Source organism: Musca autumnalis, unplaced genomic scaffold, assembly GCF_047663935.1.
Source record: "Musca autumnalis isolate F117 unplaced genomic scaffold, ASM4766393v1 scaffold_1, whole genome shotgun sequence".
Classification (NCBI taxonomy): domain Eukaryota; kingdom Metazoa; phylum Arthropoda; class Insecta; order Diptera; family Muscidae; genus Musca; species Musca autumnalis.
The window spans coordinates 24,118,407-24,124,406 of NW_027411644.1; the positions used below are offsets into that span (position 1 = coordinate 24,118,407).

General features: G+C 34.4%; 1 pseudogene; it reads right to left on the minus strand.

Moving 5' to 3' along the window:
• LOC141395008 (hexosaminidase D-like) overlaps nucleotides 1-3,385 on the minus strand; it is a 95,878-nt pseudogene extending 92,493 nt beyond the window's left edge.
• Nucleotides 3,386-6,000: the final 2,615 nt, after the last annotated feature.

Sequence of the window (6,000 nt, forward strand, 5' to 3'; positions counted from 1 at the left end):
CCAATACCGATTGGCCACAAAAAGCAGTAACACGAACAATATTTTCTTCAGTCGCACAAAAACGAAAGTTCCCATCGAAGACAGATCTAATATAGTATACAAAATTAAATGTAATGGTGACTCGTCTAACGTATGCCCCAAGGTATACGTGGGCACAACAAAGACAAAGTTGAAAACTAGAATAAGTGGTCATAAGTCTGACCAAAGAGCCAGAAACAAGCCTTTGGAGCAGAAAACTGCTCTTGCAGCACATTGTGCAACCACTGGGCACACTCCGAATTTCAATGATGTGGAAATTCTAACCCAAGAAACAAACTACAAACGCAGATACATGCTTGAAATGCTGCATATAATTAATATACCAATAGAAAAAAGAATCAACTACAAGATGGACACAGAACACTGTGCACAAATCTACCGAAACACTATAGAAAAATACAATAAAAAGCATTGATTAGTTGGAAAATACTCGAGTGAGAAAGAGGATGTGTCCGATAGTTGTTTAGCAGAATAAAATTAATGTAATTATCTTTTAACATTCATATTTTGTGTTTATATTTTTATATCAAAACTTTGTTATTTGTTTCTTTAAAAAAGAAAAATCCCTGATGATGACTTTCAAAGAAAGTCGAAATATTGGAAAATAAAAATTATGTAAAAAACAAAACCCTTTGTTTTTTAATTATTCTGACCTAAAGCCAAACAAAAAAATACATGTTTAAAAAATTATTTTTTTAATGATTTTTAGCTAGAAATAAAGAGGCTACGAAACATGAATTTTTTAAAGATTTTTAGCTGGACCTAAAGAGGCTACGAAAAATTATTTTTTTTAAAGTTTATAGCTGGGCCTAATGTGGCTACGAAACAAGAATTTTTTAAAGATTTTTTGCTGGACCTAAAGAGGCTACGAAACATGAATTTTTTAAAGATTTTTGGCTTGGCCGATTTTTTAAACATTTTTAGCTGAACCAAAGAATAACACTAAGCGTGGTTTTTTAACAGATTTTAGCTGTACCAAAGAAGGATTTTTAAAGGTTTTTATGCGGACCTAAAGAGGCTACGAAAAATTATTTTTTTAAGTTTTTTAGCTGGACCTAAAGAGGCTACGAAACACGAATTTATTAAAGATTTTTAGCTGGACTTAAAGAGAACAACGAATGTAGGTTTTTTGAAGATTTTTAGCTGCAACCAAGAAGGCCACAAAACGTGAATTTTTAAAGACTTTTAACTGCAACCAAGGAGGACAATAAACGTGGATTTTTAAAGATTTTAAGCTACAACCAAGAAGGCCAAAAAACGAGGATTTTTTGAAGATTTTTAGCTGCAATCAAGAAGGCCACAAAATGTGGATTTTTTTAAAGATTTTTAGCTGCAACCAAGAAGGCCACAAAATGTTGATTTTTTTAAAGACTTTTAGCGGCAAGGAGGACAATAAACGTTGATTTTTAAAAGATTTTTAGATGCAACCAGTAAGAACAGTTAACGTTTATGTTTTAATGATTTTCAGCTTCAAGTAAGAAGAATAATAAACGTGGATATCACCATAAAATGACATTCGCCTTAATAAGGCAAAACAAAAAATGATTTCAGCATGAGCCAGGCTGGGGTTTGAACCTGGGTCTCCGACAACCAAGTGACACGGTTGCCGGCGTCTTAGCATTCTGAACCACCATCAACTTGTCAAAGCTTCCGATGAAAAATATTGATGATAAAATCTTCTGATACAGGAGGACAAATACAAATAAAGGTGGAAAAAAGCTGTCATAGTATTTGTAATAAAGCATTGAAAAATAGGGTTACCAGTCAAATCGGACTATAGAAAAGGTTTGGAATTAAATAACTAACATTAAAATAAATAATTCGAATATACACTTTTCAAATGATTTGTGGTTTAAATGCTAGTTTCCAAGCTTAGCCTTCGTCCACCCACTAAAGTAGCATTCTAATATGCCTGATGATCCGACTTACCCAACCGTGAAACGTAGCAAAATGGTGGAAAATGTGGGACTTCGGTGGATTCCTAATTTTTCAATGTACCTCTTAGGTCATAGCAGCTCAACTCAAAAGAGAATTAATAAACGTGGATTTTTTAAAGATATTTAACTGCAACCAAGAAGGACAATAAACGGGAATGTTTTAAAGATTTTTAGCTGGAGAGGACAATAAATGTGGATTTTTTAAAGATGTTTGACTTTTTCCACTAATAAAATAGTTGTTTTAAAATAATAAAACAACAACAATGGGATCAGGCCAGAATATTTTGAAAAAAACAAGATGTTTAACTGAGCATTTAGAGGACAATAAATTTCGATTTTTAAAGATTTATAACTGCAACCAAGGAGGACAATAAACGTGGATTTTTTAGAGCTTCTTAGCTGCAATTTAAGAAGGACAATAAACGTGGATTTTTAGGCGCAACCGTAAAGAACAGTTAACGTTTATTTAAAAAAAATGTAGCTGGACCTAAAGAGGACAATAAATGTTTTTTTTTAAGATTTTTATCTGAGCATAAAGCGGAAAATAAATGTAGATTTTTTTAAAAGATTTTTAGCTGCAACAAAAAAGGGCCACAAAGAAGAACAATAAATGTAGATTTTTTAACAATTTTTGCTGCAACCTGGAAATACAATAAACGTGGATTTTTTGATTTTTAGCTGCAACCAAGAAGGATTTTTTAAAGTGGATTTTTTTTTAAATGTTTGCTGCAACCAAGAAGGACAATGATAGTTGATATTTAATACAAGTATGTACCGCTTTTTAGAATTCAGGATCATCTATACCAAGTAGTTCTAACTCCTAATGGCCAATTACCAATTTCCAAGGTTGAAATATCAATGAATCTTCAACAGACCAACAATTTTGTTTTACAAATAAAAAATCCTCCCACATATGTCAAGCCCATATTTTATTATTATTCCACCCAATCTACCGAAAACAATGAAAACAATGCCTCAATATGACCTTTATTTTGGCCAAAACAAAAAACCGTTTTAGTGTTGAGTTCCTTTTCCTTTGTTCTTTTTCCACTCCGTTTTGTTGTGAAAAGCATTTAAAAACAATTCTAGGCAGTTTAGCAAAGTTGTATTTTTTATTTTTCCCCTAGAAGAAAAATTATAATCAACAACAGCAGCAGCAACAAAACATAAAGAGAAGCAGGCAAAAAAAGGAAAATCTTTTTATTGTTCTTTAGCTATGGCTGTGGTGGCCAAAATGCCGTTCTCTGGTTTTTTGTTGACAAAGAGAGGTTCTTAATTACCATTAAATGTTTGTTTCCCACGACTTAACAGCAGCAGCAGCACCAGACGAAAAAACGACGGCAAGTGATGGTGAGGGTGATGATGATGAATGTGGTAATTTCACTAAAACAGCTACTTGGATTCTTAAGTTTCTGACGACGACAAAGATGAAAACCTGATGCTGATTAACACCTTAGTTTCGGATGCTGATAGCGTTGTATTTGGGTTATTAACGAACCACCGACAAATTCACAAAAGAAATTGCGCGCAATTTTTTTAATTATTCACAAGGCAACAAGGAAACCACCAACAACAACAATAAGTAATTATTTATTCCACTAACATGGGGTTACAAACGAAAGAACAGATCTTAACTTGGCCATTGAGTGGTTGTTGTTGTACACACATGCACAAAGTATTTATAGTTGTCCCAGTGCCCAGAAACGCCCGGGAACCAAACGCATTTTAACACACACTTAATGCTGAGGACGTAGACGTAGTAAACAGAGACGGACACATACACACATGAATTCACAAACTTACATTTGGTCTTCTTCTTCTTTCGACAGCAGACCTTCAACTCTTGTCAATTTGCAACTCGGAAGTAGTAGCTTTATTTCCCGCCGTCGCTACTGAGGATAACTAAACAAATCCTGCATCCTTTTTTTCAACAACAAAATTAAATCACAAAATATTATTCTTGTACTCCATTCATTGTACAACAGCTTATTTTTTATTTTGGATTTGTTAACCGAGCGCACAATGAGGAGCAGCGAAAGATACGACACGTACCACGACACTCACAGCTTCCACGGACAGAAAATAACTAACAACTGAACTGAAATGTGAGGCGTTCTGACCAGAATGATGTTCCATCGTTTGTTGATGTTTGTTATGTCAGGTGAGGGAGGGGGCGGTTTGCAGGCAACAACTCCGTGTCAAGGATGTTGGCCATACAACTAAAACATGTTACACGGGTTGAAGGAAACAGTGGGCAACATAAGGGAGATTTTTGGTGGACTCCAGTAGGACAAAAATGTGGACTTTTTAAGGATTTTTAGCTGAACCAAAAAAGGATTACAAATGTGGAACTCTTAATATTTTTAGGTGGACCCAAGAAGGACAACAAATGTCGAATTTTTAAGAATTTTTAGGTGCACCCAAAAAGGACAATAAACGTGGATATTTTTAAAGATTTTATGGTGGACCTAATAAGTAAAATAAACGAGGATTTTTCAAAGATTTTTTTGTGGACCTAAAAAGGACAATAAACGTGTTTTTTAAGATTTTGAGGTAGACCCAAGAAGGAAAATAAACGTTGATTTTTTAAAGATTTTTAGCTGTAACCAAGAAGGACACTAAGCGTGGATTTTTAAAGATTTTTAGCTGCAGCCAAGATGTACACTAAGCGTGGATTTTTTAAAGATTTTTTGCTGCAGCCAAGAAGTAAACTAAGCGTGGATTTTTTAAAGATTTTTAGCTGCAGCCAAGATGTACACTAAGCGTGGATTTTTTAAAGTTTTTTTGCTGCAGCCAAGAAGTACACTAAGCGTGGATTTTTTAAAGATTTTTGCTGCAGCCAAGAAGTACACTAAGCGTGGATTTTTAAAGATTTTTTGCTGCAGCCAAGAAGTACACTAAGCGTGGATTTTTTAAAGATTTTTTGCTGCAGCCAAGAAGTACACTAAGCTTGGATTTTTTTAAAGATTTTTAGCTGCAGCCAAGAAGTACACTAAGCGTGGATTTTTTAAAGATTTTTAGCTGCAGCCAAGAAGTACACTAAGCGTGGATTTTTTAAAGTTTTTTAGCTGCAGCCAAGAAGTACACAAAGCGTGGATTTTTTAAAGTTTTTTAGCTCCAGCCAAGAAGTACACTAAGCGTGGATTTTTTAAAGTTTTTTAGCTGCAGCCAAGAAGTACACAAAGCGTGGATTTTTTAAAGTTTTTTAGCTCCAGCCAAGAAGTACACTAAGCGTGGATTTTTTAAAGATTTTTTGCTACAGCCAAGAAGTACACTAAGCGTGGATTTTTTAAAGATTTTTTGCTACAGCCAAGAAGTACACTAAGCGTGGATTTTTTAAAGATTTTTTGCTACAGCCAAGAAGTACACTTAGCGTGGATTTTTAAAGATTTTTTGCTACAGCCAAGAAGTACACTAAGCGTGGATTTTTTAAAGATTTTTTGCTGCAGCCAAGAAGTACACTAAGCGTGGATTTTTTAAAGATTTTTTGCTGCAGCCAAGAAGTACACAAAGCGTGGATCTTTTAAAGATTTTTTTGCTGCAGCCAAGAACTACACTAAGCGTGGATTTTTTAAAAAGTTTTTGCTGCAGCCAAGAACTACACTAAGCGTGGATTTTTTAAAAAGTTTTTGCTGCAGCCAAGAACTACACTAAGCGTGGATTTTTTAAAAAGTTTTTGCTGCAGCCAAGAACTACACTAAGCGTGGATTTTTTAAAGATTTTTTGCTGCAGCCAAGAACTACACTAAGCGTGGATTTTTTAAAAAGTTTTTGCTGCAGCCAAGAACTACACTAAGCGTGGATTTTTTAAAAAGTTTTTGCTGCAGCCAAGAAGTACACTAAGCGTGGATTTTTTAAAAAGTTTTTGCTGCAGCCAAGAAGTACACCAAGCGTGGATTTTGTACAGATTTTTAGCTGCAGCCAAGAAGTATACCAAGCGTGGATTTTTTAAAGATTTTTAGCTGCAGCCAAGAAGTATACCAAGCGTGGATTTTTTAAAGATTTTTAACTGCAGCCAAGAAGTA